The sequence below is a fragment of the Schistocerca gregaria genome, chromosome 3 (assembly GCF_023897955.1).
Source record: "Schistocerca gregaria isolate iqSchGreg1 chromosome 3, iqSchGreg1.2, whole genome shotgun sequence".
NCBI classification, from domain to species: Eukaryota; Metazoa; Arthropoda; class Insecta; order Orthoptera; family Acrididae; genus Schistocerca; species Schistocerca gregaria.
This window is the reverse complement of record NC_064922.1, coordinates 948,861,209-948,887,579: the sequence shown is the minus strand read 5'-3', so window position 1 is coordinate 948,887,579 and position 26,371 is coordinate 948,861,209. Positions and strand designations below refer to the sequence as shown.

Here is a 26,371-nt window from a genome sequence, read left to right as displayed (position 1 = left end):
ATTAATCCTAGTAGCAAAAGCATAAGCATTTGGAGCGTTTAAAATTCACGTGTGGACTGCTATTAACAATTTGCATTACATGATCCTAGCTAAAATTCTGCATATACAATTCCAACTACCAGCCCGTACACATTTCTAGAAACGATCGCAAAACACAGAGTCAGGTTCCACCGAGACTCGAACTCTGATAGCTGGATTCAAAGTACAGAGTGCTAACCATTACACCATGGAACCGGGTGCCTCTAGCGGAATTAAACTGAGCAGCATCATGTCATTAAACCGGTAAGCTGCGATTTGTTGCATGTAGCGTCCTCAGGAAGTGTTTGCGTGGCAAATGAAGCAACCAAGTATGCTGAAAGTGGAGGGAGAAACTTCGAATGTAGCTGAATTCTTGCCAGTATTCGTACATGAAGTGATGTCGAAGGGTCAGGTAACCAAAATCGCGGAACAGCCACTTTCGTATGGTGAATGCCTTGTGCTGGAAGCAGCCTAGCTATGAAAACAGCTATGTACACAGAGTACTGTCGAAAAGTGCGTGCTATCACACACCGCTACTTAGTGGGCGGATGGTGCTTGACACGATAACATTTGCACTTCACACGATCGACATACTGTCACACAAATCAAGCAGCTCTTTCAGCCATCAACTACACTGGTCCTCAGCACAGTTCATGTTGTAGGTGTCGGATTAAAAACCTCTTTGAGAATATGGTAAAGATAGTTAATGCAATAGCAAGTGCGGCAAGATTCAAGTAGGTGGCGGGGTGCACACATTTTTACTTTTGCGGCCTGTTGGTCTAGGGGTATGATTCCTGCTTTGACTGCAGGAGGTCCCGGGTTCAAATCCCGGACAGGCCCTACTTTTCACTTTCGCGACAACCAAGCACTACGATAAACTAGCGAGTCTCTGAAAGTATGCCATGCAACGGGACAAACTGCATGTCGGGCCACCGGCCAATGTTACTGGCAAGTGCGTCTTGTGGAAAGCAATCTACGAAGCAGGATTAAGCCGTCTTCGATTACTTATATCTATACCTAAAGACTGACACGTACAACGATTCTATTCGTTTCCCAGGAACTAGTACATCGCATGCACGTTTGTTAAATGCATGCGCATGCAGCACCCAAAACGGAGAGATGCTGGGAGAAGCAGCTGAGGTCGTCTTCTAGCAGTTGTACCCCTTACATTCCGTTATTAATCCTAGTAGCAAAAGCATAAGCATTTGGAGCGTTCCCCATTCGCGTGTGGACTGCTATTAACAATTTGAATTACATGATCCTAGCTAAAATTCTGCATATACAATTCCAACTACCAGCTCGTACACATTTCTAAAAACGATCGCAAAACACAGAGTCAGGTTCCACCGAGACTCGAACTCGGATCGCTGGATTCAAAGTCCAGAGTGCTAACCATTACACCATTTTTTTTTTTTTTTTTTTTTCCGGGCCTCCTGGGTGAAAGCCAGGTATCCTAGCCACTTTTTTTTTTTTTTTTTTTTTTTGTTTTTTTTTTTTTTTTTTTTTTTTGTAAGGAACTTGGCAGCATGAGGCAGGCGGAGGCAAAGCGGGCAGGGGTCAAAATCTCGAGGCCTGGCCGCGATGTCTCCACCCAGTCCTGTTGCTGAGGCGTGTCTTTATCATAGTTTTCAATAAGAAATTTTACAACTTGTGTATACGTAGATATATGCTGTTTTGCCTTCGAAATCCTGAACCAAAAGATGCTTCATTTGAAACAAAAAATTTATGTCATGCCGAGGCAATAGAGATTGAAGGTTATAGCTTTAGTGCTTTTTTTTTTTTTTTTTTTTTTCTCATCCACTGCTTCTCGGCAACCTAGCATACTTCTTTGTAATATATAATAAAGTTATGGGAAGTAGTGGACCCTGAACCTGTATATTATTTTTTTTTAATTTCTGTTTAGTTTTTTTATTGTTATTATTATTATTTTTGTTTGTTTGTTATTTTTTTATTGTAAAAGAAAAATCTTCATGGAATGTGAAGAAGGAATTTTATGTTAAGGCACTAATTCCATAGCCTCCTTTCCTTCTTGAGATTAATAATAATAATAAAAAAGTATGTTCCCTTCCATGGAAACAAATAAGACTTCCTTCTCAGTCATAAAATGAATGTATAAGAAAACAATTTATCTTTAACCCTGCGATACTGGCTTTCGGCTTCGGCTTCTTCTGTGCAATAAACAAAATAGCCTTCTTTGCCAGCAGAAGATAAGTGATTGTAATATGAAACTGTAAAAGTGTACTTCTCCCCAATTGTTTTTGTTTAAGCGTCGTTTCGCTTAAATAAACGATTTTTGTTTATCTCGTTGGCTTGTCAACCAATGCCCAGTCGCTCGAATACAATTTTAAGCATATTGCCGTAGTTTTTCTTGTGGTCTTTATATTTCAGGGCGTTATAAAAAGCACACTTCAAGTACATGTAAAAATCAGTGGAATTGTCATTTCCCAGGTGATTAATTACGTAATTCACATAGTGTCCCATTAACCAATGGACCGAGTTGTTTTTTGCTGCTGGAAAATAGCAAGTCTGAGGCCTGAGGAATGTAACAGGGGGAAAATTTTCCACCGAAGATCTCGTAAGAAAAGCCAGTTGTTCCCTAATCCAATTACAGAGTTGTAGATTGCCACCGCACGTGAATCTGTGCACTAACGTGTCGATCAATTTACATTTGAGACATAGGTTCGTGTCGCTAACGCCGATTGCATGTAACCTTTCATTGGTGCTTACGGTCTCATTCACTGTTTTATACCACGCTGACTTGACGTCCGATGGTAGACCACGCATATTAATATTTTTCCATATGGCGTCCCAATCAGTGTGTGGGTATTTACTTTCCAATTTGTTTCTCCCCTCCATTTTCTTTCGATGGGACAGAATATCGCGGGCCGTAATCCGTCGTGAGTTGATGATGACACCGCCGAGATAGCTGAATTCCACAAAATATACACGAACGTACTGGAGCCGGTTATTTATTTTTTGCACATTCACCGGCGCCTGTAAACTGGCAGGCCTGACAACTTCAAATAATTTAGTTGTAATGCTATCAGCGTGGTCGCTAAGGATAGTGGCGGTCCTTTTTATAAAAAGCGCAGACGCCTTATTTCTGATGTCAACTAACCCCAAACCTCCATTCCTGGGATCTAAGGTCGCAGTTTTTGCGTCGACTCTGAATATTTCCCCTCTCCAAAGATAGCTGGCAATGGTAGACATTATCTTTTTTCCAATCATTTTCGGTAGTGGGAAGATCTGTGCTATAAAGTAACTCCTGGAGAGAATGCAGTGGTTAATGAAAATCACCCTCTGAACTTGGTTCAAGTTAAGGTGGAGGTTTTCTCTTGTTGTTCCAAGAAGTTGTCCCGACGTATTTCTCCAATTGATAGCTGCCATTTTTAACGGACAAGGTGTCAGTGTTATTCCTAGTGCTTTGCATTGGGTGACCATTGTGGCCCAGGCTAAGGTGGTATGTTGAAAACCCCGCAGGTTTAGGAGTTTGCTTTTGTTTGCGTTGACACCTGCTCCGGAGACTCTACAGTACTTTTTAATTAGCGTTTCCAATTTCAAAATGTCGTCGGGATTTCGCAGGACGACTCCGACATCATCGGCATAGGCGTTTATGACTGTTCGGTGACCAGATAATGTGATGCCAGTTAGAGTGGCATGAACACTGCGGAGGAAAGGTTCTAATGAAAGCACGAATAGGAACATGGAGAGGGGGCTTCCTTGAGGAACGCCGCGCCTGATCTGAATCTGCTTTGTCCTCTGGCAGTTAACTGATATACAAGCGCTGATGCCTGTTGCAACATTGCTGATCACACTTACGACTCGCTCATTAAAACCTATTTTGTTCAGTGTGGCACTAAGGAATCTATGATCCACACGATCAAATGCTTTCTGGAAGTCAATAAACATGATAGCACATTTTATGGTGGTCACAGCAGTGATGGCAATTATATCTCTATATTCAGCTATGCTTTCGAAAATGCTCTTGGTAGGCACACAGGACTGGTATGGACTTACTATCTTTTTGGCCAACTGAGAGAGTCTGTTGTTTAAAATTCTGCCGATGATTTTATAATCAGAGTTTAACAGGGAAATAGGACGAAAGTTGTTGAGGTTTCTTTTTGCAGCATTTTTTGGGATTAGTACTATTGTGCTCTCTTTAAAAACAGCAGGTAAATGCTTTCCCTGAAGCACCTCGTTCGTCATTCGGGTAAACATGTCACCAATCAGTGGCCAGTATCGTTTATAAAATTCAACAGGCAAACCATCCGGTCCCGGCGATTTCCTCAGAGGAGATTTGCAGATGATTCTGTGGATATCTTCGTTAGTACACTCAACGAGAAGGTCTTCGTTTTCCTCGTCCGAGACCTGTGGAGCTATGTAACTAAGGAACTCATCGAAGGACTCTTCACATACCGGGTTGGCAGTGTATAGGTCTTCGTAATATTTGTGCACTGCATTGACGATGTCTCTCTGAGTCGTGAGTGTCTCGCCAGTTTCAGACTGAAGTCCATCAATGAAGGTGCGTCTCCTGTTTCTTTCGTGCTTCAGTAGATGGTACAAGGAAGCATGTTCATCCTCCACGACTGTCTTAGCCTTGGATTTTAATTTCAGACCCTCCATCTGCTGTCTTTTAAGACTGAGCAATTTGGCCTTAGTTTGCTTGATATCTGCCAGACGGACGTTGGAAGTGTTTGCCTGCTCATATAAATTTCGCAGCATGGTATAATAAAATTCGATGGAATTTTTCAAGTCTTTCGATCGTTGTACACTATACTGGATGAGAACTTTTCTCAGTTTAGGCTTTGCCCTGTTGCACCACCAGTCTAGTACTGAGACGTGTCTATCTGCAGAGCGGAGGCACAATGCCCACGCTTCTGTCAAACTTTCTTCTAATCCGTCGTCCTGCATCAGTGACGTATTAAGGTGCCATGAACTTCTAAAACGGCGAGTGGGTTGCGCAGTAAGGTTGATGGAAGCTAGCACGGAGCTATGATCAGAAAAGTAAACTGGAATCGTCTCTGCTTTAATGAAGGAGCTAACTAGACTTTGCGATATGTAGAGTCTGTCGATCCTGCTACGTGAGTGAGGACCTAGGAATGTAAATGCCACAAAAGTGGGATACATTATTTCCCAAGCATCTTTAAGCTGTAAAACAGTGACGAAACGCTTCAGTTCACTGCAGTTATTAAAATTCGGAACCTGGTCTTTCTTATTTATCACACAATTAAAATCACCGCCTATTATAAGATCTTTTGGGTTTTTCCGTAATAAATAAATGATTTCTTCTTTATAGAACTGTGCTCTTTCCATTCTATTGGATGTGCCAGAAGGGGCATACAGATTGATAAGGGTAGAACCAAAGACTTTTATACCTATCGCTCTGCCGGAGTCCAACCTCTCGATATCCGAGACAGGAATCCCCTCCCTGACTAAAATTGCTGTACCGACGTTGGTGTCAAGTGAGACATTTAAAATCGCCAAATATCCAGGCACTGTAAGATTAGTCAGCACTACTTCCTGTAGGAAAGCAATGTCCGTCCCTGACTCATATAAATAATCCTTGAGCGCTGTAACTTTAGTCACGGATGTAATCCTGTTAATATTGATAGTCGTAATTGTATATGCCTGGGACATTTAGTTTGCATAAAAAGTAAATAAGTGATTAAAAAGATAACAAAATATTAATAAAAAAAAAAGAAAAGAGATGTGCAGCTTCTAGAAGAGAGAAACGACTCCGCTTAAACAAACATCTAAAAGAATAGTCAGTATTTGAAGCTCGGTAAACACTGCATCTGGTTCCTCTGAAATATGACTAAGACAGTAGTACAATTAGAAATGAAACTGGTTCAACAAAATCCCTTTTTTTTTTCATCTTACAGCCTCATTTTGGTGCAGGATTCCGAACATCTCGGGTTTTAGTTTTACCGAGGGGCTTTGCATCACTAATGTCACTTGAAGGTACCTCCTTAGGTCTTTCCGTGATGATTTCATACAAGACGTTCTTGGCCGTCGCTTCCTCTTGTGCTGGTTGTTGTTTGCTTTGGTTACGGGAAGCTTTGAGAGTAGGTAGCGGTTTGAGTCGGCGTCTTCGGACATCTTGGTTCAACGCGCCGTCATTCGGATTGTCTATCTTTACCACCGTTGTGACCGAAGCTGCCTCAACAGCGTCCTTTTTACGAGTGCCATTTCCTTGTTCTTCCGTCACTAGCTCCAGAGTACTGACTGAGTCGGCGGTTTGTGGGTCTGTAAGTTCTTGAGTTGGGTTCCGCTCCGTCACCTCTTGTGCTTCGGAGTGCGCCTCTTCCGTCTCCGCGACAATCGTTACTGCGTCCCCTCCGTGGACCGTTTGTACCTGTTCAGCCGCCGACAGCGGCCGGGTTGCCTCAGCGGCTGTCGTCACGTCAATACATGTACTGTTTGTTTCCTCGAGCATATCCGCATTACACTGCTTCTGCTTGCGGGTGGAAGGCGAATTACGGGCGGACTCGCCGTCCGAGCCGTCATCGGTCGTTTCCAACGGTCGCTTCTTATTCTGGAGATCGCAATCGGGAACAGAAGGGTGTGATGTAATGACGCTCAGGGGAGGGAACTCCGTAGTAGTTATAGCGGGCACTGCAGAAGTACATGCACCACTGTCGTTAACCGAAAGAAGGGAAGTGCTATTTGGTAAGACATCGCTGAGGGTCAGTTTTTGACGCTGTGTTAGATTGTTCCTAAGAACAAAAACACGGCGCGGACAATCTTGTCGGAAATGACCTGTCTCATTGCAAATATTGCACGTGCGCTCCTGACCAGAATACACAACATGTGCTTTATGGCCTGCAACGGATATATGGGACGGAATGTTGGCTTTCACCTCCATTTCAACGGATCTAATGCCATTAAAACACTGTATCTTGTATAGCTTCGACCATCTTTCGTTATAGATAGATTTAACTTCGCCATATTTAGATAGAGCGTCCTTGATCAACTGATTATCAATTTCAATTGGAACATTCAAAATCCTGACATTGGTGTACATGATATCAGCTTTTCGTACAGAGACATTACTTTTTGAACCGTCTCGATGAACAAATTCGACGGAATTACCCCATTTTGCAAGCAACTTATCGACTGTCACTGAGTTCAGAAATTTAACAAAAACACAGTATTTTTCAGCATCTAATTGCGTGGTATGAACAGAGTCAGAATTAATACCGATTACCTCAGTCAGCCAATCGTGGATTTCCAGCGCAGTGGGTTGGACCGGCCGTGTTCCTTTCTCGAACGAGAAGACTAAAGTATTCTTCCTGACGGTGTCAGACATGGTCGTCGGTTCCGACGAAATTCCGGCAACAACCGAAATTGCGGCGAAGCACGAAACGTGGAACGGACGAAAGCACTATAAAAACACTTATCAGAGACACCACTCAAAAAATAACAGCGAAAATGTACAGCTAACTTCACGTAAACACCAAACACCGGCGATAGCGCTAACGTACGCGGAGTAAACAACAAGCACGTCCGACCGCGGCGACGGCTAAAGCCAGAATGTATGGAACCAGGTGTCTGTACTGGGCATAGATTGAGGACCATCATGTCATTAAACCGGTAAGCTGCGATTTATTACATGTAGCGTCCTCAGGAAGTGTTTGCGTGGCAAATGAAGCAACCAAGTATGCTGAAAGTGGAGGGAGCAACTTCGAATGTAGCGAGAATTCTTGCCAGTATTCGTACATGAAGTGATGTCGAAGGGTCAGGTAACCAAAATCGCGGAACAGCCACTTTCGTATGGTGAATGCCTTGTGCTGGAAGCAGCCTAGCTATGAAAACAGCTATGTACACAGAGTACTGTCGAAAAGTGCGTGCTATCACACACCGCTACTTAGTGGGCGGATGGTGCTTGACACGATAACATTTGCACTTCACACGATCGACATACTGTCACACAAATGAAGCAGCTCTTTCAGCCATCAACTACACTGGTCCTCAGCACAGTTCATGTTGTAGGTGTCGGATTAAAAACCTCTTTGAGAATATGGTAAAGATAGTTAATGCAATAGCAAGTGCGGCAAGATTCAAGTAGGTGGCGAGGTGCACACATTTTTACTTTTGCGGCCTGTTGGTCTAGGGGTATGATTCCTGCTTTGGGTGCAGGAGGTCCCGGGTTCAAATCCCGGACAGGCCCTACTTTTCACTTTCGCGACAACCAAGCACTACGATAAACTAGCGAGTCTCTGAAAGTATGCCATGCAACGGGACATACTGCATGTCGGGCTACCGGCCAATGTTACTGGCAAGTGCGTCTTGTGGAAAGCAATCTACGAAGCAGGATTAAGCCGTTTTCGATTACTTATATCTATACCTAAAGACTGACACGTACAACGATTCTATTCGTTTCCCAGGAACTAGTACATCGCATGCACGTTTGTTAAATGCATGCGCATGCAGCACCCAAAACGGAGAGATGCTGGGAGAAGCAGCTGAGGTCGTCTTCTCGCAGTTGAACCCCTTACATTCCGTTATTAATCCTAGTAGCAAAAGGATAAGCATTTGGAGCGTTCCCCATTCACGTGAGCGGCCCGTTGGTCTAGGGGTATTGTTCCTGCTTTGGGTGCAGGAGGTCCCGGGTTCAAATCCCCGACAGGCCCTACTTTTCACTTTCGCGACAACCAAGCACTACGATAAACTAGCGAGTCTCTGAAAGTTTGCCGTGCAACGGGACATACTGCATGTTGGGCCACCGGCCAATGTTACTGGCAAGTGCGTCTTGTGGAAAGCAATCTACGAAGCAGGATTAAGCCGTCTTCGATTACTTATAGCTATACCTAAAGACTGACACGTACAACGATTCTATTCGTTTCCCAGGAACTAGTACATCGCATGCACGTTTGTTAAATGCATGCGCATGCAGCACCCAAAACGGAGAGATGCTGGGAGAAGCAGCTGAGGTCGTCTTCTAGCAGTTGTACCCCTTACATTCCGTTATTAATCCTAGTAGCAAAAGCATAAGCATTTGGAGCGTTCCCCATTCGCGTGTGGACTGCTATTAACAATTTGAATTACATGATCCTAGCTAAAATTCTGCATATACAATTCCAACTACCAGCTCGTACACATTTCTAAAAACGATCGCAAAACACAGAGTCAGGTTCCACCGAGACTCGAACTCGGATAGCTGGATTCAAAGTACAGAGTGCTAACCATTACACCATGGAACCGGGTGCCTCTAGCGGAATTAAACTGAGCAGCATCATGTCATTAAACCGGTAAGCTGCGATTTGCTACATGTAGCGTCCTCAGGAAGTGTTTGCGTGGCAAATGAAGCAACCAAGTATGCTGAAAGTGGAGGGAGAAACTTCGAATGTAGCTGAATTCTTGCCAGTATTCGTACATGAAGTGATGTCGAAGGGTCAGGTAACCAAAATCGCGGAACAGCCACTTTCGTATGGTGAATGCTTTGTGCTGGAAGCAGCCTAGCTATGAAAACAGCTATGTACACAGAGTACTGTCGAAAAGTGCGTGCTATCACACAACGCTACTTAGTGGGCGGATGGTGCTTGACACGATAACATTTGCACTTCACACGATCGACATACTGTCACACAAATCAAGCAGCTCTTTCAGCCATCAACTACACTGGTCCTCAGCACAGTTCATGTTGTAGGTGTCGGATTAAAAACCTCTTTGAGAATATGGTAAAGATAGTTAATGCAATAGCAAGTGCGGCAAGATTCAAGTAGGTGGCGGGGTGCACACATTTTTACTTTTGCGGCCTGTTGGTCTAGGGGTATGATTCCTGCTTTGGGTGCAGGAGGTCCCGGGTTCAAATCCCGGACAGGCCCTACTTTTCACTTTCGCGACAACCAAGCACTACGATAAACTAGCGAGTCTCTGAAAGTAAGCCATGCAACAGGACAAACTATATGTCGGGCCACCGGCCAATGATACTGGCAAGTGCGTCTTGTGGAAAGCAATCTACGAAACAGGATTAAGCCGTCTTCGATTACTTATATCTATACCTAAAGACTGACACGTACAACGATTCTATTCGTTTCCCAGGAACTAGTACATCGCATGCACGTTTGTTAAATGCATGCGCATGCAGCACCCAAAACGGAGAGATGCTGGGAGAAGCAGCTGAGGTCGTCTTCTCGCAGTTGAACCCCTTACGTTCCGTTATTAATCCTAGTAGCAAAAGCATAAGCATTTGGAGCGTTTAAAATTCACGTGTGGACTGCTATTAACAATTTGCATTACATGATCCTAGCTAAAATTCTGCATATACAATTCCAACTACCAGCTCGTACACATTTCTAAAAACGATCGCAAAACACAGAGTCAGGATCCACGGAGACTCGAACTCGGATCGCTGGATTCAAAGTCCAGAGTGCTAACCATTACACCATGGAACCGGGTGCCTCTAGCGGAATTAAACTGAGCAGCATCATGTCATTAAACCGGTAAGCTGCGATTTATTACATGTAGCGTCCTCAGGAAGTGTTTGCGTGGCAAATGAAGCAACCAAGTATGCTGAAAGTGGAGGGAGCAACTTCGAATGTAGCAGAATTCTTGCCAGTATTCGTACATGAAGTGATGTCGAAGGGTCAGGTAACCAAAATCGCGGAACAGCCACTTTCGTATGGTGAATGCCTTGTGCTGGAAGCAGCCTAGCTATGAAAACAGCTATGTACACAGAGTACTGTCGAAAAGTGCGTGCTATCACACACCGCTACTTAGTGGGCGGATGGTGCTTGACACGATAACATTTGCACTTCACACGATCGACATACTGTCACACAAATCAAGCAGCTCTTTCAGCCATCAACTACACTGGTCCTCAGCACAGTTCATGTTGTAGGTGTCGGATTAAAAACCTCTTTGAGAATATGGTAAAGATAGTTAATGCAATAGCAAGTGCGGCAAGATTCAAGTAGGTGGCGAGGTGCACACATTTTTACTTTTGCGGCCTGTTGGTCTAGGGGTATGATTCCTGCTTTGACTGCAGGAGGTCCCGGGTTCAAATCCCGGACAGGCCCTACTTTTCACTTTCGCGACAACCAAGCACTACGATAAACTAGCGAGTCTCTGAAAGTATGCCATGCAACGGGACATACTGCATGTCGGGCTACCGGCCAATGTTACTGGCAAGTGCGTCTTGTGGAAAGCAATCTACGAAGCAGGATTAAGCCGTTTTTGATTACTTATATCTATACCTAAAGACTGACACGTACAACGATTCTATTCGTTTCCCAGGAACTAGTACATCGCATGCACGTTTGTTAAATGCATGCGCATGCAGCACCCAAAACGGAGAGATGCTGGGAGAAGCAGCTGAGGTCGTCTTCTCGCAGTTGAACCCCTTACATTCCGTTATTAATCCTAGTAGCAAAAGGATAAGCATTTGGAGCGTTCCCCATTCACGTGAGCGGCCCGTTGGTCTAGGGGTATTGTTCCTGCTTTGGGTGCAGGAGGTCCCGGGTTCAAATCCCCGACAGGCCCTACTTTTCACTTTCGCGACAACCAAGCACTACGATAAACTAGCGAGTCTCTGAAAGTTTGCCGTGCAACGGGACATACTGCATGTTGGGCCACCGGCCAATGTTACTGGCAAGTGCGTCTTGTGGAAAGCAATCTACGAAGCAGGATTAAGCCGTCTTCGATTACTTATAGCTATACCTAAAGACTGACACGTACAACGATTCTATTCGTTTCCCAGGAACTAGTACATCGCATGCACGTTTGTTAAATGCATGCGCATGCAGCACCCAAAACGGAGAGATGCTGGGAGAAGCAGCTGAGGTCGTCTTCTCGCAGTTGAACCCCTTACATTCCGTTATTAATCCTAGTAGCAAAAGCATAAGCATTTGGAGCGTTCCCCATTCACGTGTGGACTGCTATTAACAATTTGCATTACATGATCCTAGCTAAAATTCTGCATATACAATTCCAACTACCAGCCCGTACACATTTCTAGAAACGATCGCAAAACACAGAGTCAGGTCCCACCGAGATTCAAACTCGGATCGCTGGATTCAAAGTCCAGAGTGCTAACCATTACACCATGGAACCAGGTGTCTGTAGTGGGCTTAAATTGAGGAGCATCATGTCATTAAACCGGTAAGCTGCGATTTATTACATGTAGCGTCCGCAGGAAGTGTTTGCGTGGCAAATGAAGCAACCAAGTATGCTGAAAGTGGAGGGAGCAACTTCGAATGTAGCGAGAATTCTTGCCAGTATTCGTACATGAAGTGATGTCGAAGGGTCAGGTAATCAAAATCGCAGAACAGCCACTTTCGTATGGTGGATGCTTTGTGCTGGAAGCAGCCTAGCTATGAAAACAGCTATGGACACAGAGTACTGTCGAAAAGTGCGTGCTGTCACACAACTCTACGTAGTGGGCGGATGGTGTGTGACGCGATAACATTTGTACTTCACACGATCGACATACTGTCACACAACTCAAGCAGCTCTTTCAGCCTTCAACTACACTGGTCCTCAGCACAGTTCATGTTGTAGGTGTCGGATTAAAAACCTCTTTGAGAATATGGAAAAGATTGGATAATGCAATAGCAAGTGCGGCAATATTTCAGTAGGTGGCGGGGTGCACAGTTCCTTCATTTTGCGGCCTGTTGGTCTAGGGGTATGATTCCTGCTTTGGGTGCAGGAGGTCCCGGGTTCAAATCCCGGACAGGCCCTACTTTTCACTTTCGCGACAACCAAGCACTACGATAAACTAGCGAGTCTCTGAAAGTATGCCATGCAACGGGACATACTGCATGTCGGGCTACCGGCCAATGTTACTGGCAAGTGCGTCTTGTGGAAAGCAATCTACGAAGCAGGATTAAGCCGTCTTCGATTACTTATATCTATACCTAAAGACTGACACGTACAACGATTCTATTCGTTTCCCAGGAACTAGTACATCGCATGCACGTTTGTTAAATGCATGCGCATGCAGTACCCAAAGGTCGTCTTCTCGCAGTTGAACCCCTTACATTCCGTTATTAATCCTAGTAGCAAAAGCATAAGCATTTGGAGCGTTCCCCATTCACGTGAGCGGCCTGTTGGTCTAGGGGTATTGTTCCTGCTTTGGGTGCAGGAGGTCCCGGGTTCAAATCCCCGACAAGCCCTACTTTTCACTTTCGCGACAACCAAGCACTACGATAAACTAGCGAGTCTCTGAAAGTTTGCCATGCAACGGGACATACTGCATGTCGGGCCACCGGCCAATGTTACTGGCAAGTGCGTCTTGTGGAATGCAATCTACGAAGCAGGATTAAGCCGTCTTCGATTACTTATATCTATACCTAAAGACTGACACGTACAACGATTCTATTCGTTTCCCAGGAACTAGTACATCGCATGCACGTTTGTTAAATGCATGCGCATGCAGCACCCAAAACGGAGAGATGCTGGGAGAAGCAGCTGAGGTCGTCTTCTCGCAGTTGAACCGCTTACGTTCCGTTATTAATCCTAGTAGCAAAAGCATAAGCATTTGGAGCGTTACCCAATCACGTGTTGACTGCTATTAACAATTTGCATTACATGATCCTAGCTAAAATTCTGCATATACAATTCCAACTACCAGCTCGTACACATTTCTAAAAACGATCGCAAAACACAGAGTCAGGATCCACGGAGACTCGAACTCGGATCGCTGGATTCAAAGTCCAGAGTGCTAACCATTACACCATGGAACCAGGTGTCTGTACTGGGCATAGATTGAGGACCATCATGTCATTAAACCGGTAAGCTGCGATTTATTACATGTAGCGTCCTCAGGAAGTGTTTGCGTGGCAAATGAAGCAACCAAGTATGCTGAAAGTGGAGGGAGCAACTTCGAATGTAGCAGAATTCTTGCCAGTATTCGTACATGAAGTGATGTCGAAGGGTCAGGTAACCAAAATCGCGGAACAGCCACTTTCGTATGGTGAATGCCTTGTGCTGGAAGCAGCCTAGCTATGAAAACAGCTATGTACACAGAGTACTGTCGAAAAGTGCGTGCTATCACACACCGCTACTTAGTGGGCGGATGGTGCTTGACACAATAACATTTGCACTTCACACGATCGACATACTGTCACACAAATCAAGCAGCTCTTTCAGCCATCAACTACACTGGTCCTCAGCACAGTTCATGTTGTAGGTGTCGGATTAAAAACCTCTTTGAGAATATGGTAAAGATAGTTAATGCAATAGCAAGTGCGGCAAGATTCAAGTAGGTGGCGGGGTGCACACATTTTTACTTTTGCGGCCTGTTGGTCTAGGGTATGATTCCTGCTTTGACTGCAGGAGGTCCCGGGTTCAAATCCCGGACAGGCCCTACTTTTCACTTTCGCGACAACCAAGCACTACGATAAACTAGCGAGTCTCTGAAAGTATGCCATGCAACGGGACAAACTGCATGTCGGGCCACCGGCCAATGTTACTGGCAAGTGCGTCTTGTGGAATGCAATCTACGAAGCAGGATTAAGCCGTCTTCGATTACTTATATCTATACCTAAAGACTGACACGTACAACGATTCTATTCGTTTCCCAGGAACTAGTACATCGCATGCACGTTTGTTAAATGCATGCGCATGCAGCACCCAAAACGGAGAGATGCTGGGAGAAGCAGCTGAGGTCGTCTTCTAGCAGTTGAACCCCTTACATTCCGTTATTAATCCTAGTAGCAAAAGCATAAGCATTTGGAGCGTTCCCCATTCGCGTGTGGACTGCTATTAACAATTTGAATTACATGATCCTAGCTAAAATTCTGCATATACAATTCCAACTACCAGCTCGTACACATTTCTAAAAACGATCGCAAAACACAGAGTCAGTTTCCACCGAGACTCGAACTCGGATAGCTGGATTCAAAGTACAGAGTGCTAACCATTACACCATGGAACCGGGTGCCTCTAGCGGAATTAAACTGAGCAGCATCATGTCATTAAACGGTAAGCTGCGATTTGTTACATGTAGCGTCCTCAGGAAGTGTTTGCGTGGCAAATGAAGCAACCAAGTATGCTGAAAGTGGAGGGAGAAACTTCGAATGTAGCTGAATTCTTGCCAGTATTCGTACATGAAGTGATGTCGAAGGGTCAGGTAACCAAAATCGCGGAACAGCCACTTTCGTATGGTGAATGCTTTGGGCTGGAAGCAGCCTAGCTATGAAAACAGCTATGTACACAGAGTACTGTCGAAAAGTGCGTGCTATCACACAACGCTACTTAGTGGGCGGATGGTGCTTGACACGATAACATTTGCACTTCACACGATCGACATACTGTCACACAAATCAAGCAGCTCTTTCAGCCATCAACTACACTGGTCCTCAGCACAGTTCATGTTGTAGGTGTCGGATTAAAAACCTCTTTGAGAATATGGTAAAGATAGTTAATGCAATAGCAAGTGCGGCAAGATTCAAGTAGGTGGCGGGGTGCACACATTTTTACTTTTGCGGCCTGTTGGTCTAGGGGTATGATTCCTGCTTTGGGTGCAGGAGGTCCCGGGTTCAAATCCCGGACAGGCCCTACTTTTCACTTTCGTGACAACCAAGCACTACGATAAACTAGCGAGTCTCTGAAAGTAAGCCATGCAACAGGACAAACTATATGTCGGGCCACCGGCCAATGATACTGGCAATTGCGTCTTGTGGAAAGCAATCTACGAAACAGGATTAAGCCGTCTTCGATTACTTATATCTATACCTAAAGACTGACACGTACAACGATTCTATTCGTTTCCCAGGAACTAGTACATCGCATGCACGTTTGTTAAATGCATGCGCATGCAGCACCCAAAACGGAGAGATGCTGGGAGAAGCAGCTGAGGTCGTCTTCTCGCAGTTGAACCCCTTACATTCCGTTATTAATCCTAGTAGCAAAAGCATAAGCATTTGGAGCGTTCCCCATTCATGTGAGCGGCCTGTTGGTCTAGGGGTATTGTTCCTGCTTTGGGTGCAGGAGGTCCCGGGTTCAAATCCCCGACAAGCCCTACTTTTCACTTTCGCGACAACCAAGCACTACGATAAACTAGCGAGTCTCTGAAAGTTTGCCATGTAACGGGACATACTGCATGTCGGGCCACCGGCCAATGTTACTGGCAAGTGCGTCTTGTGGAAAGCAATCTACGAAGCAGGATTAAACCGTCTTCGATTACTTATATCTATACCTAAAGACTGACACGTACAACGATTCTATTCGTTTCCCAGGAACTAGTACATCGCATGCACGTTTGTTAAATGCATGCGCATGCAGCACCCAAAACGGAGAGATGCTGGGAGAAGCAGCTGAGGTCGTCTTCTCGCAGTTGAACCCCTTACATTCCGTTATTAATCCTAGTAGCAAAAGCATAAGCATTTGGAGCGTTCCCCATTCATGTGAGCGGCCTGTTGGTCTAGGGGTATTGTTCCTGCTTTGGGTGCAGGAGGTCCCGGGTTCAAATCCCCGACAAGCCCTACTTTTCACTTTCGCGACAACCAAGCACTACGATAAACTAGCGAGTCTCTGAAAGTTTGCCATGCAACGGGACATACTGCATGTCGGGCCACCGGCCAATGTTACTGGCAAGTGCGTCTTGTGGAAAGCAATCTACGAAGCAGGATTAAACCGTCTTCGATTACTTATATCTATACCTAAAGACTGACACGTACAACGATTCTATTCGTTTCCCAGGAACTAGTACATCGCATGCACGTTTGTTAAATGCATGCGCATGCAGCACCCAAAACGGAGAGATGCTGGGAGAAGCAGCTGAGGTCGTCTTCTCGCAGTTGAACCCCTTACATTCCGTTATTAATCCTAGTAGCAAAAGCATAAGCATTTGGAGCGTTCCCCATTCATGTGAGCGGCCTGTTGGTCTAGGGGTATTGTTCCTGCTTTGGGTGCAGGAGGTCCCGGGTTCAAATCCCCGACAAGCCCTACTTTTCACTTTCGCGACAACCAAGCACTACGATAAACTAGCGAGTCTCTGAAAGTTTGCCATGCAACGGGACATACTGCATGTCGGGCCACCGGCCAATGTTACTGGCAAGTGCGTCTTGTGGAAAGCAATCTACGAAGCAGGATTAAACCGTCTTCGATTACTTATATCTATACCTAAAGACTGACACGTACAACGATTCTATTCGTTTCCCAGGAACTAGTACATCGCATGCACGATTGTTAAATGCATGCGCATGCAGCACCCAAAACGGAGAGATGCTGGGAGAAGCAGCTGAGGTCGTCTTCTCGCAGTTTCACCCCTTACGTTCCGTTATTAATCCTAGTAGCAAAAGCATAAGCATTTGGAGCGTTTAAAATCACGTGTGGACTGCTATTAACAATTTGCATTACATGATCCTAGCTAAAATTCTGCATATACAATTCCAACTACCAGCTCGTACACATTTCTAAAAACGATCGCAAAACACAGAGTCAGGATCCACGGAGACTCGAACTCGGATCGCTGGATTCAAAGTCCAGAGTGCTAACCATTACACCATGGAACCAGGTGTCTGTACTGGGCATAGATTGAGGACCATCATGTCATTAAACCGGTAAGCTGCGATTTATTACATGTAGCGTCCTCAGGAAGTGTTTGCGTGGCAAATGAAGCAACCAAGTATGCTGAAAGTGGAGGGAGCAACTTCGAATGTAGCAGAATTCTTGCCAGTATTCGTACATGAAGTGATGTCGAAGGGTCAGGTAACCAAAATCGCGGAACAGCCACTTTCGTATGGTGAATGCCTTGTGCTGGAAGCAGCCTAGCTATGAAAACAGCTATGTACACAGAGTACTGTCGAAAAGTGCGTGCTATCACACACCGCTACTTAGTGGGCGGATGGTGCTTGACACGATAACATTTGCACTTCACACGATCGACATACTGTCACACAAATCAAGCAGCTCTTTCAGCCATCAACTACACTGGTCCTCAGCACAGTTCATGTTGTAGGTGTCGGATTAAAAACCTCTTTGAGAATATGGTAAAGATAGTTAATGCAATAGCAAGTGCGGCAAGATTCAAGTAGGTGGCGGGGTGCACACATTTTTACTTTTGCGGCCTGTTGGTCTAGGGGTATGATTCCTGCTTTGACTGCAGGAGGTCCCGGGTTCAAATCCCGGACAGGCCCTACTTTTCACTTTCGCGACAACCAAGCACTACGATAAACTAGCGAGTCTCTGAAAGTAAGCCATGCAACAGGACAAACTGCATGTCGGACCACCGGCCAATGTTACTGGCAAGTGCGTCTTGTGGAAAGCAATCTACGAAGCAGGATTAAACCGTCTTCGATTACATATATCTATACCTAAAGACTAACACGGACAACGATTCTATTCGTTTCCCAGGAACTAGTACATCGCATGCACGTTTGTTAAATGCATGCGCATGCAGCACCCAAAACGGAGAGATGCTGGGAGAAGCAGCTGAGGTCGTCTTCTCGCAGTTGAACCCCTTACGTTCCGTTATTAATCCTAGTAGCAAAAGCATAAGCATTTGAAGCGTTAAAAATTCACGTGTGGACTGCTATTAACAATTTGAATTACATGATCCTAGCTAAAATTCTTCATATACAATTCCAACTACCAGCCCGTACACATTTCTAGAAACGATCGCAAAACACGGAGTCAGGTCCCACCGAGACTCGAACTCGGATCGCTGGACTCAAAGTCCAGAGTGCTAACCATTACACCATTTTATTTTTTTTTTATTTTTTTTTTTTTTTAGGGCCTCCTTCCTCCCCTTCAGCCCCGCCTTGCGCTCGCCACAAATCGCCTTCGTCGGCGTCGGCTTCATCTGCCAAGATTTCTGAATTACTTATTCTTCTGAACTATTCCAATTTCCAAACCAAAGATACTTCTAAACCTTATGCATAGTCCCGCAATGGTGACAAAGTAGATTTTTTTTTTTTTTTGTGCGTGTGTTGTATTCCATTTTCAGAGATTTGTCCTGGGCCTTCACGGCTGCCGTAGCGGCGAGAGGGCCCACGAAGTCCCCACCGTACTTCACCCCAGGCAGCAATCCCCTACTTCTGGTCTGCAACACTCTTTCTGTTGTTTGTTGTTCTTTTTAGTGCTTTCGTTGTGTTGTTGGTTTTTTATCAACTTTTATAATTGTTTATTTTTTATTATAATTTATTTATTTATTTATTTATTTTTGTTTTTTTTAATAGAAAATGAAACAAGGAACTCTGGTCCTCTAGAAAAACAGAAGAAAATAAAATAGTCCTTGTCGTAACCCTGTTCAGTATACGTCACTGTAACATTTGAAGAAGAAATGAAAAAAAAAAAACAAAGCAATGTAGAATGAAGGAAAGAAAAAATACTTCTTTCATCGAAGAACGACTTCTAAAAAATTCGCATATCGTTTCCTTTAATGTCGCGTCTGTGAAAGTATGTGAAACTGTAATGCCAGGTAAAGACAGAACGCCGCCTCACTCTTGGGTTCTTGCGTCTGTAAATAATGAACATAATGACCCTTCAACCAATTGACAGAGTTCCGTTGGGTTTCGGGTACGGCACTGAATCCGGATACAGGAAATCTTCAGGTTTAATACAAAGCTGGGAAGTCCTCATAATCGTAGCCAGTTTTCGGCGAATGCATGGCCAAACTGCTTGGACAATGGTGCACAGAAAACGATGTTCATCAGTATCAGGCAAGTTGCACGTAAGGCACAAAGGTGAGTCAGCCAAATGTAGAGCATGAAGTCGTGAATTGGTACTTATTTTACGGTTCACGACCCTGTACCAAGAGGCTTTCACTGACGTTGGTAAATCACGGCTATGTATGTTTTTCCATATCACTGGCCAGCGATGATTGGGGTATTTGTGTTCGATGTTGTTCCTGTTCTTGGTTGCTAGTAGTTTATTATAAACTAACTTCACCGCGGAAAGCTCATTTTCTGGGAGAGTTGACCGTACGTAACTGAACTCAATGAAAAAGCTCTTAAAGTGAGTCAGCGCAGGCGGAATATGTTGAACAGAGACGGGAGGCTGCAGGCAGGCCGGCGCTAGTTCGGTTAACAGGTGAGCCGTTAGACTGTTCGGTAAAGACCTCCACCGTTTGTAGGTGGTGCATACGTACAAAGCTCGTGACTTGGAACGAACATCTGTTAAATTTAAGCCTCCATCGGTCGTGGAGAGAGTGAGCGTATCGTACTTGACTTTAAAAATGTGTCCACGTGTGACAAAATGGCCTAGAGCGGACATCATACGCTTCGCTGTCTCCTGTGGCATGGGCAGTACTTGTGCAACGTAGTTAATCTTTGAGGTGAGGTAGACATTAGCGAAGGTGACTTTCTGCAGTTCATCAAGGCTCCTTAGGTAGTGGGTCTGCATGCAAGCACGCATACTTGCCAGGAGATTCCTATAGTTCACCGCAATTGTGTGCTGTATGTTGCTCCTGTACTCAATACCAAGGCATTTCATTTTAGAAAGTAGTTGCAACTGACCGTGATGGTGCAGCGAGATGCCGAGTCCTATGTTCATAATGCCAGATTTCCTGGCATTCAACTTCGCACCCGCAACAAGTTCGTAGTTTTTGACGATCTGAAGGGCTTCCTCGACTTCACCTTCGTCCATGACCAAAAATCCGACGTCATCCGCATATGCAGTACAAACAATCTTAATGCCGTGGATGGTTAATCCTTGTAGACGCTGTGTCAAGGTGACAAGCAAAGGCTCAATGGCAATGGCAAACAAGGCCATTGACATAGGGCATCCCTGTCGCACTGAATTAGTAATATTAATCGATGCGCTCAGCTGGCCATTCACCATGAGTCGAGTTACTCCTTTACGAAGGAGCTCATGTATAAGATTGATAAAACGTAGTGGAAATCCCATGGCATGCATCGTCCGGATGAGAAACTGATGGTTTACTCTGTCGAATGCCTTTGAAAAGTCAAGGGAAACTAGCGCACACCGTATCTTGCACGCATCTGCAATGGCTATGACGTCCCTGTATTGAGACAAATTTTGGAAGATCGTCCTACCGACACCTACACTAGTCTGGTACTGACCAATGACAGTATTCATCAACATTTTCAATCTATTAGAAATAATACGTGCTAAAATTTTGTAGTCACTGTTCAGTAAAGTAAGCGGCCGAAAATCGTCAACAGAACTGCACATTGGGCGTTTAGGGATTAAAACCACGATGCCTTCCACGAGAGCCTGAGGAACATTAAAATCAGGCCGTAAAATTTCATTAAACATACTCAACAACTTGGGCTTTAATTTGTCGCAGAAAGTAAGATAAAATTCGGCAGTGAGACCGTCGGGTCCCGGCGATTTATTTTTCGGACTTCGTGATAGCGCAGAATCCAATTCGTCTTCATCAATTTCTCGCATGAGAGTTTCGACTTCAGCAGCACCCAAAGTCCTTTGCAAGTTATTGAGTCATTCATCGTGAGTTCCATCGTCGGTATGTGTCGTTGCCAGCAGATCTGCCAGGTGATTGTGAAGTGCGTTCCGTATGTCTTGTTGCCGCGTGAGCGCAACGCCTTCACTCAACTGAAGACGAGTTATTAATCTCCGCCGCCCCCTCTTATTTTCACGAATGACGTGAAACATGGATGTCATTTCGTCGTCTATCACATTCTGTGGCCTGGACCTTATTTGAAAGCCTTCTGCCTGCTGCCGCTGAAGTTTTAATAATTTTGCCTTAATTTTTTTAATCTGCATAAAATTTTCAGGTACAGTCACATCGGACTGGTAGAGCTCCCTGAGACAAGTAAAATAAAACTCAGACGTTTGCCGTTGCCACCAGGATTTGTCCCGAGCGTAGCGTTTAAACATTTTTGATAAAGTTGGTTTGGCATGTGTTATCCACCATTCAGTAACGGAGGCATACTGTGCAACCCGTCGTTCACATGCCTCCCATGTTTCGTTAAAGACACGGTGACAGTCAACATCGTTAAGGAGAGCATTGTTAAGTTTCCAGAAACCTCTGCCGCGAAATGTGCCTTGCTTGACCATGTTAACAGTACAAATATATTCGGCATGATCGGAAAAAATTGTGGGCCAAACTTCGGAATGGAGGACTTGAGTCTTCATACACGCCGATACATAGATTCTGTCTAGCCGGCTTGCAGAGTGGTTCGTGACATGAGTGAACCCAGGTGCCGCTCCGTGCGTATGCTCCCATGTGTCAATGAGGTTCATTTCTTGGACGATACGTTGTAGTTCTCCAGATTTGTTAAAATTAGGCGTCTGGTCTTTTGGACTTAAGACACAATTGAAGTCACCCGCAAAAATTATACGATCGTAGGTTCCCCTAAAAAGTGGGACTATGGCGCTTGTGAAGAACTCAGCCCTTTGCTACTGCCGGACGGGGCGTAAACATTGATTATGCGTGTCCGATGGAAAGTGACAGCGATCCCTCTATGATCAGGCAGTTTTTCTGCGTCGGTCGCTACAATCCCTTCTTTTAACAGAATCGCTGTCCCTAAATTCGCACCGCTCCCGGAATTGGAGAGAGTAGTATAACCAGTTATTCGGTCAAGTTCAATCGCAGCGACTTCTTGAAGTAACAGAATATCGATATCCGCTGCGTATACAAAATCTTGTAAATTACGGAGCCGCCAGTACGACTGTATCTTATTGATGTTTAACGTGGCAATGTTATAGGCTTGGGGCTCGTTCATGGGAGAAGGCACATACTATTAATTAAACAGTCTTAGAAGGATGGCTAACGAAATTGAGGCCAAGCGCGTCAGTCGGAGTTCCTGTAGTTCCCGGTACGGTTGGTGTATGCTGCTCTGTGGGGGGTGCCGAAGATTCCGTCTCAATGGTTCGCATGACATCCGCATCATTGCTCGCATCCAATACTTCCATTTCCTGTGCCCAATTCCCAGTGAGAGTGGCCTCTGACAAAAGCGATCCTGCGTTTCCTTGAGCGTGGGTATCCGGCAAAACGACTCTACTCGAGGTATCACTATCTTCCACCCGTCGTGGATTCACAGGGGGAGACACTACAGGATCAATGTCCATTCGACCAGACGCAGGGAGACCAACTTCAGAGGGTTCAGAAGTGTTCTGACTCATTTGGCTGCTTATTCGTTTCGCTTTTTCGCGGAGCTGTGGGGCGAGCTGATTGGCTCCTTGATGTGCAAGTCTCCGCTTCTTTTTGGAAGGCTTCCTGTTAGGGTTCGCGGTATCATCAACATCCGAAGTGGACTGTTGACTCTGGGGTTGATCCGCCGGGAACACAGCGTCTGCTTCACCCTCAGTACCAGTGGCATCAACCACTGGGGAATCATCCGTCGTTACCTCCATCTCTGAGTGTGGTAGCGGCGGTGCCGCGTCAGCACTCGGTTCTTTGACGTTATCGGCCAAAACATCATTCAAAAGAGGGGCATCTACAGGCGGGGTCGCGGGTGGAAGACCAGAAGCCGCGGCAGCGTATGTCAGTGGCAGTGCCGTCGTCACAGGGGGGCTAGCGGCTTCACCGACAGGTATCTGCGTCACGCGTCTTTGTATACATTCAGAGCGCACGTGGCCGGGCGCACCACAGCCGGCACACGTTTTTGGCTGCCCATCATATATGACAATTCCGCGATGTCCACCTACGTAAATATATGAAGGTATGTGCTTCTGTAGATCGATCTTGACCTGCCTGACGCCGTTAAGCACCGGAAATTTGTGGGCTTTGGACCAACGCTCCGCAAAATTGTTAATGACACTCCCGTAAGGTGTTAATGGAGAATTTATTTGCGCGGCTGATATTTCAAACGGGAGTTCGAAAATACGTGCCGTTCGGATGCCCAGTCCAGCATGATAATGCTGACGTCACTGACGGTACCATCTCTATGTTTAAACTTCAGTACACCTCCACTGGACTCCACAATTCTATCACACATTTCAGAGGACGTTAATTTCACATAAACAACACTAGTCACGATAGAGAAATTTATCCCTACAATGTCATCAAAAGTAATCTTAGCTGTTTCCTCTAACCATGCTTCAACTTCAAACGAATTTGGTTTCGAAAAGTTCATATCAAAGGTAAACTTCAAGGTATCTTTCCTGTTAGTCGGATTCATAATTCCATATCAGATCCTACAGAACGGAACGAATACTAATAAGCAGACGCTGTAAACACGCGACTCACCGCCTGACGTAAACACTTCCTGCCACAGCGCGCTGGCCCTGGAGGTCCGCTCACCACCGCTGCCGCAGGCAGACTGACCATAGAACCGTGTGCCTCTAGCGGACTTAAACTGAGCAGCATCATGTCATTAAACCGGTAAGCTGCGATTTATTACATGTAGCGTCCTCAGGAAGTGTTTGCGTGGCAAATGAAGCAACCAAGTAGGTTGAAAGTGGAGGGAACAACTTCGAATGTAGCGAGAATTCTTCCCAGTATTCGTACATGAAGTGATGTCGAAGGGCCAGGTAATCAAAATCGCGTAACAGCCACTTTCGTATGGTGGATGCTTTGTGCTGGAAGCAGCCTAGCTCTGAAAACAGCTATGGACACTGTCGAAAAGTACGTGCTGTCACACAACGCTACGTAGTGGGATGATGGTGCTTGACACGATTACATTTGCACTTCACACGATCGACATACTGTCTCACAACTCAAGCAGCTCTTTCAGCCTTCAACTACATTGGTCCTCAGCACAGCTCATGTTGTAGGTGTCGGATTAAGAAACCTCTTTGAGAATATGTTCCAGATTGGATGCTTCAATAGCAAGTGCGGCAAGATCTCAGTAGGTGGCGGGGTGCACAGCTGCTTACTTTCGCGGCCTGTTGGTCTAGGGGTATGATTCCTGCTTTGGGTGCAGGAGGTCCCGGGTTCAAACCCCGGACAGGCCCTACTTTTCACTTTCGCGACAACCAAGCACTACGATAAACTACCGAGTCTCTGAAAGTAAGCCATGCAACGGGGCCAACTGCATGTCGGGCCACCGGCCAATGATACTGGCAAGTGCGTCTTGTGGAAAGCAATCTACGAAGCAGGATTAAGCCGTCTTCGATTACTTATATCTATACCTAAAGACTGACACGTACAACGATTCTATTCGTTTCCCAGGAACTAGTACATCGCATGCACGTTTGTTAAATGCATGTGCATGCAGCACCCAAAACGGAGAGATGCTGGGAGAAGCAGCTGAGGTCGTCTTCTCGCAGTTGAACCCCTTACGTTCCGTTATTAATCCTAGTAGCAAAAGCATAAGCATTTGGAGCGTTCCCCATTCACGTGTGGACTGCTATTAACAATTTGCATTACATGATCCTAGCTAAAATTTTGCATATACAATTCCAACTGCCAGCTCGTACACGTTTCTAGAAACGATCGCAAAACACTGAACCAGGTTCCACCGAGACTCGAACTCGGATCGCTGGATTCAAAGTCCAGAGCGCTAACCATTGCACCATGGACCCGGGTGCCTCTAGCGGTCTTAATGTGAGCATCGTCATGACATTAAACCGGTAAGCTGCGATTTATTACATGTAGCGTCCTCAGGAAGTGTTTGCATGGCAAATGAAGCAACCAAGTAGGTTGAAAGTGGAGGGAACAACTTCGAATGTAGCGAGAATTCTTGCCAGTATTCGTACATGAAGTGATGTCGAAGGGTCAGGTAATCAAAATCGCGGAACAGCCACTTTCGTATGGTGGATGCTTTGTGCTGAGACAGCCTGTCTCTGAAAACAGCTATGGACACAGAGTACTGTCGAAAAGTACGTGCTGTCACACAACGCTACGTAGTGGGATGATGGTGCTTGACACGATTACACTTGCACTTCACACGATCGACATACTGTCTCACAACTCAAGCAGCTCTTTCAGCCTTCAACTACATTGGTCCTCAGCACAGCTCATGTTGTAGGTGTCGGATTAAGAAACCTCTTTGAGAATATGGTCCAGATTGGATGCTTCAATAGCAAGTGCGGCAAGATATCAGTAGGTGGCGGGGTGCACAGCTGCTTACTTTTGCGGCCTGTTGGTCTAGGGGTATGATTCCTACTTTGGGTGCAGGAGGTCCCAGGTTCAAATGCCGGACAGGCCCTACTTTTCACTTTCGCGACAACCAAGCACTACGATAAACTAGCGAGTCTCTGAAAGTAAGCCATGCAACGGGGCCAACTGCATGTCGGGCCACCGGCCAATGATACTGGCAAGTGCGTCTTGTGGAAAGCAATCTACGAAGCAGGATTAAGCCGTCTTCGATTACTTATATCTATACCTAAAGACTGACACGTACAACGATTCTATTCGTTTCCCAGGAACTAGTACATCGCATGCACGTTTGTTAAATGCATGTGCATGCAGCACCCAAAACGGAGAGATGCAGGGAGAAGCAGCTGAGGTCGTCTTCTCGCAGTTGAACCCCTTACGTTCCGTTATTAATCCTAGTAGCAAAAGCATAAGCATTTGGAGCGTTCCCCATTCACGTGT

General features: G+C 45.4%; 15 non-coding genes across 15 annotated transcripts; 9 read left to right on the top strand and 6 right to left on the bottom strand.

Annotated features, from left to right (window-relative positions):
• Positions 1 to 786: 786 nt before the first annotated feature.
• On the top strand, positions 787 to 858 carry Trnas-uga (transfer RNA serine (anticodon UGA)). The gene has a single exon. It is a non-coding gene; the product is annotated as a tRNA-Ser (tRNA).
• A 7,258-nt stretch (positions 859 to 8,116) lies between these two features.
• Trnap-ugg (transfer RNA proline (anticodon UGG)) lies at positions 8,117 to 8,188 on the top strand. The gene has a single exon. It is a non-coding gene; the product is annotated as a tRNA-Pro (tRNA).
• A 961-nt stretch (positions 8,189 to 9,149) lies between these two features.
• Positions 9,150 to 9,221, bottom strand: Trnaq-uug (transfer RNA glutamine (anticodon UUG)). The gene has a single exon. It is a non-coding gene; the product is annotated as a tRNA-Gln (tRNA).
• Positions 9,222 to 9,773: 552 nt separating this feature from the next.
• Trnap-ugg (transfer RNA proline (anticodon UGG)) lies at positions 9,774 to 9,845 on the top strand. Its single transcript has one exon. It is a non-coding gene; the product is annotated as a tRNA-Pro (tRNA).
• A 498-nt stretch (positions 9,846 to 10,343) lies between these two features.
• Positions 10,344 to 10,415, bottom strand: Trnaq-uug (transfer RNA glutamine (anticodon UUG)). Its single transcript has one exon. It is a non-coding gene; the product is annotated as a tRNA-Gln (tRNA).
• Positions 10,416 to 10,967: 552 nt separating this feature from the next.
• Positions 10,968 to 11,039, top strand: Trnas-uga (transfer RNA serine (anticodon UGA)). Its single transcript has one exon. It is a non-coding gene; the product is annotated as a tRNA-Ser (tRNA).
• A 961-nt stretch (positions 11,040 to 12,000) lies between these two features.
• Trnaq-uug (transfer RNA glutamine (anticodon UUG)) lies at positions 12,001 to 12,072 on the bottom strand. The gene has a single exon. It is a non-coding gene; the product is annotated as a tRNA-Gln (tRNA).
• Positions 12,073 to 12,626: 554 nt separating this feature from the next.
• Trnap-ugg (transfer RNA proline (anticodon UGG)) lies at positions 12,627 to 12,698 on the top strand. Its single transcript has one exon. It is a non-coding gene; the product is annotated as a tRNA-Pro (tRNA).
• Positions 12,699 to 13,631: 933 nt separating this feature from the next.
• Trnaq-uug (transfer RNA glutamine (anticodon UUG)) lies at positions 13,632 to 13,703 on the bottom strand. The gene has a single exon. It is a non-coding gene; the product is annotated as a tRNA-Gln (tRNA).
• Positions 13,704 to 14,255: 552 nt separating this feature from the next.
• On the top strand, positions 14,256 to 14,326 carry Trnas-uga (transfer RNA serine (anticodon UGA)). The gene has a single exon. It is a non-coding gene; the product is annotated as a tRNA-Ser (tRNA).
• Positions 14,327 to 15,447: 1,121 nt separating this feature from the next.
• Positions 15,448 to 15,519, top strand: Trnap-ugg (transfer RNA proline (anticodon UGG)). The gene has a single exon. It is a non-coding gene; the product is annotated as a tRNA-Pro (tRNA).
• Positions 15,520 to 17,405: 1,886 nt separating this feature from the next.
• On the bottom strand, positions 17,406 to 17,477 carry Trnaq-uug (transfer RNA glutamine (anticodon UUG)). The gene has a single exon. It is a non-coding gene; the product is annotated as a tRNA-Gln (tRNA).
• A 552-nt stretch (positions 17,478 to 18,029) lies between these two features.
• Positions 18,030 to 18,101, top strand: Trnas-uga (transfer RNA serine (anticodon UGA)). Its single transcript has one exon. It is a non-coding gene; the product is annotated as a tRNA-Ser (tRNA).
• A 6,613-nt stretch (positions 18,102 to 24,714) lies between these two features.
• Trnap-ugg (transfer RNA proline (anticodon UGG)) lies at positions 24,715 to 24,786 on the top strand. The gene has a single exon. It is a non-coding gene; the product is annotated as a tRNA-Pro (tRNA).
• Positions 24,787 to 25,284: 498 nt separating this feature from the next.
• Trnaq-uug (transfer RNA glutamine (anticodon UUG)) lies at positions 25,285 to 25,356 on the bottom strand. Its single transcript has one exon. It is a non-coding gene; the product is annotated as a tRNA-Gln (tRNA).
• Between the last annotated feature and the right edge of the window lie 1,015 nt (positions 25,357 to 26,371).